Source organism: Habropoda laboriosa, unplaced genomic scaffold (assembly GCF_001263275.1).
Source record: "Habropoda laboriosa isolate 0110345459 unplaced genomic scaffold, ASM126327v1 scaffold84, whole genome shotgun sequence".
NCBI classification, from domain to species: Eukaryota; Metazoa; Arthropoda; class Insecta; order Hymenoptera; family Apidae; genus Habropoda; species Habropoda laboriosa.
Genome location: NW_017100202.1, coordinates 466,398 through 473,579, shown reverse-complemented (window position 1 = coordinate 473,579; position 7,182 = coordinate 466,398). Strand labels below are relative to the sequence as shown.

The window sequence follows — 7,182 nt, the reverse complement described above, 5'->3', positions numbered from 1 at the left end:
TGGCTTTGCTTTTCACTTATTAGTCGCCGTCTGACACGGCGCGGACCTATTTCACTTAGCCTGGTCGAAAAACGTACGAACGTGTCCAGTACACTTCCGCTCGATTGTAATTTAACATTTACCTGTTCTAATGGCTACATAATTTACATTTTGCAATATTAAATGGAGATGGTTTTAATTTTGAATTTTACCTTTAATTATCCAATATTCCAATGTCTACACTTCCACTCGATTGCATTTTGACATTTACCTATTCTAGTGACTACATCATTTATATTTTACAATATTAAATAGAGATGATTTCACTTTTGTATTCTACGTTTAATTATCCAATTTTCCACTGTCTACACTTCCACTCGATTGCAATTTGACATTTACCTATTCTAGTGACTACATCATTTATATTTTACAATATTAAATAGAGATGATTTCACTTTTGTATTCTACGTTTAATTATTCAATTTTCCACTGTCTACACTTCCACTCGATTGCAATTTGACATTTACCTATTCTAGTGACTACATCATTTATATTTTACAATATTAAATAGAGATGATTTCACTTTTGTATTCTACGTTTAATTATTCAATTTTCCACTGTCTACACTTCCACTCAATTGCAATTTAACATTTACCCGCTCTAATGGCTACATCATTTATATTTTGCAATATGAAATAGAGATGGGTTTAGTTTTGTATTTTACGTTTAATTATTCAATATTTCAATGTCTACACTTCCACTCGATTGTAATTTAAAATTTACCTGTTCTACTGTCTACATAAAATTTGCAATATGAAATAGAGATGGGTTTAGTTTTGTATTTTACGTTTAATTATCCAATTTTCCACTGTCTACACTTCCTCTCGATTGCAATTTGACATTTACCTATTCTAGTGACTACATCATTTATATTTTACAATATTAAATAGAGATGATTTCACTTTTGTATTCTACGTTTAATTATCCAATTTTCCACTGTCTACACTTCCACTCGATTGCAATTTAACATTTACCCGCTCTAATGGCTACATCATTTATATTTTGCAATATGAAATAGAGATGGGTTTAGTTTTGTATTTTACGTTTAATTATCCAATTTTCCACTGTCTACACTTCCTCTCGATTGCAATTTGACATTTACCTATTCTAGTGACTACATCATTTATATTTTACAATATTAAATAGAGATGATTTCACTTTTGTATTCTACGTTTAATTATTCAATTTTCCACTGTCTACACTTCCACTCGATTGCAATTTAACATTTACCTGTTCTACTGTCTACATAAAATTTGCAATATGAAATAGAGATGGGTTTAGTTTTGTATTTTACGTTTAATTATCCAATATTCCAATGTCTACACTTCCACTCGATTACAATTTAACATTTCCCCGCTCTAATGGCTGCATCATTTATATTTTGCAATATTAAATAGAGATGGTTTTAATTTTGAATTTTACCTTTAATTATCCAATATTCCAATGTCTACACTTCCACTCGATTGCAATTTAACATTTACCCGCTCTAATGGCTACATCATGTACACTTTACAATATTAAATAGGCATGTTTTCAATTTTGTATTACACGTTCAATTACCCAATGTTCCAACGTCTATCTTCGCGTTTTATAACATTAAGTGTTCCCGTATTGTGTTACAGATTCAATAGTTGTACATACGTTCGCGCGTCCGTGTTCACATGTTACAATACCAATGCTCCAGTTTCATACTTGAGCTTCAATACTCGCATTCTTGCATTCGTATTCACATTTTACAATATCAGCCACGTTTTATCCACCTCTGTATTTCACAATATCACTTTTGCAACATGGTGCTGCAGCTTCAACAATTGTTCGTTCCACTGTTCCTACCTTTCTACCATATTACCTCTCTACCATATTCCCATATTATTCCTTTAATTAAACCACCCCAGAGCTCGATGGGTCGCGCTACGTTCCGGCGACCATAATTACGTTATACAATATTGATACTCCAATCTTCCGACAATTACGTTGTTTCACTTCTCTTTTCCCTCTTTTCTCGCGGGAAGAAACGGTCGAAATTGCCGATTATCCCGAGTTCAGGGACGCTTCCTCGCGGACAAGTGGCTGCCATTATCAGGATTGCAGACGTTGCATTAGGTAAGAGATCCAGTCTGTACACATTCTCATCGGGATAATGCACCGCTAAGTGGATGCTCCGTACGTGTTGCGACTCGTAGCCTATCAATCTTGATCCCGCGTGCACACCCACCGACACGCGTATTCGAAACACGTGCACGGCCGGTTCGTGAGCACGGAAACGCATTAACACCCGCATACGTAACACACGCCGTGCCAGACGCATGACGGCCGCGTACGTCTAAGTGTCCAGGAATATCTAAGACGCGTACACACGTACACACGCGTGCAGTGGCACGAGGTTCGTCCGGGGGTTGCCGGTACGAAACGCCTCGGAGACGTGTATAGGGTGAGTCAAGGTAAATTAGCACCTCCAGTGCATCGGTGCTGGAGATGATTTGATATTGCGTTGGAATGTACCGGTTTTTCGGCTGTTCTTATTTTTAATTCAATTTACTTTTCGGAATGAACAATGCGTTTCGTGGAAAATAGGAAAATTGGTGTCGATATTAATGTACCTTTGTGGAATTATTTTTTTCTTCTTGTAAATTAGTTTATTTCATTTTAAATCAAATATTTTTTAGTTTAATACTCAGACTGTGTAATGGGAGATTTTCTGAATAATAAATATACGAAATTTCAGACGTATCTAAAATTATATTTTGAATCTGATGGAAAATAGGAAATATGATGTCGATATTAATATACTCCGTTGGAATCATTCTTTTTCAGTTTATCTACTCTGTTAGTTTAATACTCAGATTGTACAATGGGAAGTTTGTTTAATAATAAATATGTGAAATTTTAGATGTACACATCTAAAATTATACATTGAATTTGGTAGGAAATAGGAAATATCAAATCTTTCGTTTCTTTCCTTTAGAAATTTATTGTCAAAGAATATTCTCGATTTTCCGAATTTTGGATTAAATATTTCTCGGTATAATGTTCAGACTGTACCATAAGAAATTCTTACGAATAACGCATACGTGAAATTAATTCCAGAGTGATTTCACGTGTATCTAAAATTGAATTTTCACCTTGCCGATATTAACGCATATTTCTTATCGCCGATATAAAGCAACTTATTTGTCTTCTCACCCGGTATACTCGTCGAATGTTTACCAAGATCATGCTCCTGGCATCGAAGCTGGGAACGAAGGTCTGTGTCGAGCCTCGTGGAATTGAGAATATTCAAGAGACCCTTTGTTATTACATTCAGAGAGGGAGGGAAGAGCTGTGGCCGGGAAAATGTGGGCTTTGATTGCACGGAATATTGTGTGGTGTGGTGGTATTTTGGAGAACCAGCTGGCGAATGCCAGAGAACGTGGCCGGTAGTAATATAAAAGTGGGATTTTTGCGGAAGATGCAGAGGAATTTTACGCGGAATTTTAATAAACTCGCCTTCGGTATCGTCCTTTTTTTTTCTCTTCCTTTCACGTTACCTCCTACGGTATAATCAAGGTAAAAATGACTATGTCGTGGAATTAACAAGAGGTAACAACAGTTACCCGATATAACGTTCCCTTACGCCGTGTGAAAGGTATTAAAAAGCCTTTAGCTGGTGATTATTAAAGGTAGCGAAATAATTAAGAAAGGCTGGCAAGAACAGCGTTCGGGTTGTTAGACAGCTTCACACGTTGTACATACTTTCTCCGACCCAATTTCCGCGTGGAAATATTTTCTCAATTACGATGCACGGTAACTTACCAGTGAAAATAAACAACGCGCCCGATAATTTTCCCCGACGTACTAATGTACAAATTTTAATATCCGCTACAGTAATTTCAGTTTCGCGCGAGCCGGCCTGGCCTCTGTATACGCGTAGTTCCGAGCTCGTGAGAAGCGGGAATGATTTTATTTACACCTACGAAACCGTATTGTTTGCGCTGTGCATAAAGCGTCGCGTGTGTACACGTCAGCTGTGCCGTGAAAGCGCGACGAAATAAAGAAGAAAAGGAAAAAACCAGGCCGAACGAAACATTGCCTTCGTTTTCTTTCCCTTCGTTTTGATCCACGTTACACTCATTCGACTAATTATGGTTCTAACGACTATTATAAAATAATTGGACTTTCTTATGGATACGCGAATTTTCCTCCCTTTGATTATTCTGTTAACCCCTTGGATTACGGTTTAATTTCTTCCAACGTGCCGTAGCTGGATGCTGTGGTAAGAGAAGAATCTCTGTCAAATTTACGCGTTGAAACGAAGGGAGCATTAAATTATGGGTAATTTAGAGTGCTAGGAAATTTCTGTCGATATTATTCAGCAATCTTTAAATTTCCCGAAAAGTAACTTAACCCTTTCGCGACTAGCGCCGGTTATATCCGGCATCCGCTAAATGCTTCACACTGGCAAGCGCCGGTTATATCCGGCATCCACTAAGCGCGTCGCATTGGCTCGCGACCTCGACAACTCAAAGTGAAGATTTACTTTAAAATACAGAACAAGGCCTCGACAACATTCCCTTTATCCGATACACCCTTAAGTCCTCTGCTGTTCCAACGAAATCCTCTAAGATTTGAAAAAACTCGAGATACTCCTAATGTGTACGGTGTGCACTAACGGCACGACGACTCGTTCGTTAGCGGCGTACTGATGGCCAGTTCCGCCGTCGCGAAAGGGTTAACGAAAATTGTACGAATTTTAAGTTACCCACACATTGTTATTAGATACTATTATAATATTCTTATTAACATTTTTTTTTATGTATTATTATATTATTATTAACATTATTATTAGATACTATTATTGGATTATTATTAACATTATTATTAGATACTATTATCGGATTATTATTAACATTATTAGATATTATTATTACCATAACCAAACACCTTTATAATTATAAACCAAAACGCCAAGCAACGGTCACGGGTAGGAAGGGAGCAAAGTCGGGAAAAAGCCATGAAGCGACGCTCGACTCCGGGTCCTTTTCCTGACCATTGATTGGTCGGAAGCAAGGTGTACCTGCACAAGGTCGACAGATAGTCTAAAACCGTACACCTAGAACGACACCCGTTCGAACTAAACATCAAATAAAACGACATCAAACACATTTCTGGAATTTTTCGCCTTTAATCAACCCGAAACGAAGGCGATCTCAACCGTTACGGACCGTTCCGTAACATTGACACAAAAAAAAAAAAACACACGAGACTTTTAAATACTCTAATCACGCGAGCGATCAATTCACGATTAGAAATCCGAAATTTCACATCGTAGGACCCAATGCAATCTAAAGAATCGCAGAACGCAGCAAGAACCCTTACGAATATTTAAACAACCACAAATCTCCTTCACCCGCGCGGCACACGAACTTTTCCAAATTACTCCGGGAAAAACGGCATTCCGTGCAAACACGCCTGCGCTCAGCTCAGCCATACAAAGCCTTTCAGGCTTAACCAAATTTACAAGCACTCCAAGTTGGAGAACGCTCTAAACCGCAGCCAATTCCCGTAGTCGTCGGCCATTCAGCAAGGAATCCGACGATGCACCGACACCGTGCACGTGAATCGTCTGAATCGCGCGAATCGCGCGCGCGGTCCGACAGCGTGAAAAAAAGAGGCGAGACGGCAGAGTAGAAAAAGGGGGAGAAAAATAGAGAAAAGTGAAAAGAAGAAACGAGTGGGAAAACAGAGAAAGAGAGACAGACAGCGAAAAAGGAAAAAGAAGAAAAATCGTCAAAGCTTGGTAAACCGGTAAAGTGTGTACTCTCACCCAGGAAAATTTCGTATGACGCGGCAAGCGCAAACAAAATCCGCAACGGTACACGGGGTGGTAGAGGGCGAGTGGTTGGCTCTGAATAAACACACCGAACGAGAAAGTTGCAAACGTTTCGAGCAGCACAGCTCGGTTACGCGGCACGCGCGTTTTTTAAACTGAAACTCAAATAGTTTAGGAGCGCGAGAGAAGGCCTGGCCCCCGCCGCGCCGTGATATCGCTGCTTAACGATTCTCTTTGCAGACGACGAACTTCGCGATCAAACGAGTCCCACGGCCCACCTTTCCGCCCCCTATCTGACGCAGTTTCCACTGTAATTTCGCGAAATTACAGTTTGCCCACTCCGTCCTGCCGGATTCCGGGGAATCAAGAGCACGTCGGTATTGATCACTGACCCTCGCCCTCCTTGTTCCGTCCTTTCGTCTTTTTTTCTTCTTCTTCTTCCTCGGCCTTTTCCGTCACGTGCCGCGAGATCACGTAAATTCCACGCTGTTTACGCAACCGGACTGCGTTCTACGCGTTTCTCGCGATACATACCTAACGCAGTTGCGTTAATTCGTTGGAGATAATTGGAAGCTTCGCTTCTTCCTTTCGGGAAGATCCTTTCCCGATGGAAACCATTTTTTATTATTGTAGCAGTTTTAGGGGAATAATTGGATTTTTACTTGATTCACCAAAATCTTTGGGTGGTCACACATCCTCCGATTCACAGGATATTCTCAAGCACTGTGCGTTGCTGAGACGATGACGAGTGGAACGGCACAGGGTCAAGAGGTCACGCGATGGATTAATAGACGTGACTATTTTGGCTAGTAATAAAAATTCGTGTGACTAAATTTTGAGTGCGTTCGTTGCAACTGAGACCCGCATTCTTTCCGCTCGTCATCTTCTCAGCAACGCATAGCAATCTGTCCCAAACGTTCTTCTTTCCCACCTCTGGATCAACCATTTTTCGTATTTATCAATCTGGAATCGTATTTAGTAGCCGAGATTAAACACTCGCAGACGTCTTATTACTCCCACGTTCTGCAGTAAACGGCGAATAACGCGGAAGAATTTCGGTAAATTTTAATAATCGTGTCGAGTATGTTGTAACTTGGAATACGAAGGACCCACTTGTTTGATAGATCGTTCGAACCTCTTCTCTGCAGCGTCGTAAAATGGGTTGAGGCAATACCTTCGCTTCAATATATTGTTTTTAAAGGTGGAAGTTTTTAGCAAACCTCAAGGGAGAAGTTTCGCAAAGAATTTGAGGAACGAGGGAATTTACGAGGATAAATAGTACGAAACTTTAAACCAACGCTCGTTACGTCTATCTAAAGGTATTAGGGAAGAAA

At 39.6% G+C, this 7,182-nt stretch overlaps 1 protein-coding gene across 1 annotated transcript in view; it reads right to left on the bottom strand.

Moving 5' to 3' along the window:
* Positions 1 to 7,182, bottom strand: part of LOC108570442 (glutamate receptor 1) — a 139,186-nt gene that overhangs the window by 61,506 nt on the left and 70,498 nt on the right. The window lies entirely within an intron of this gene.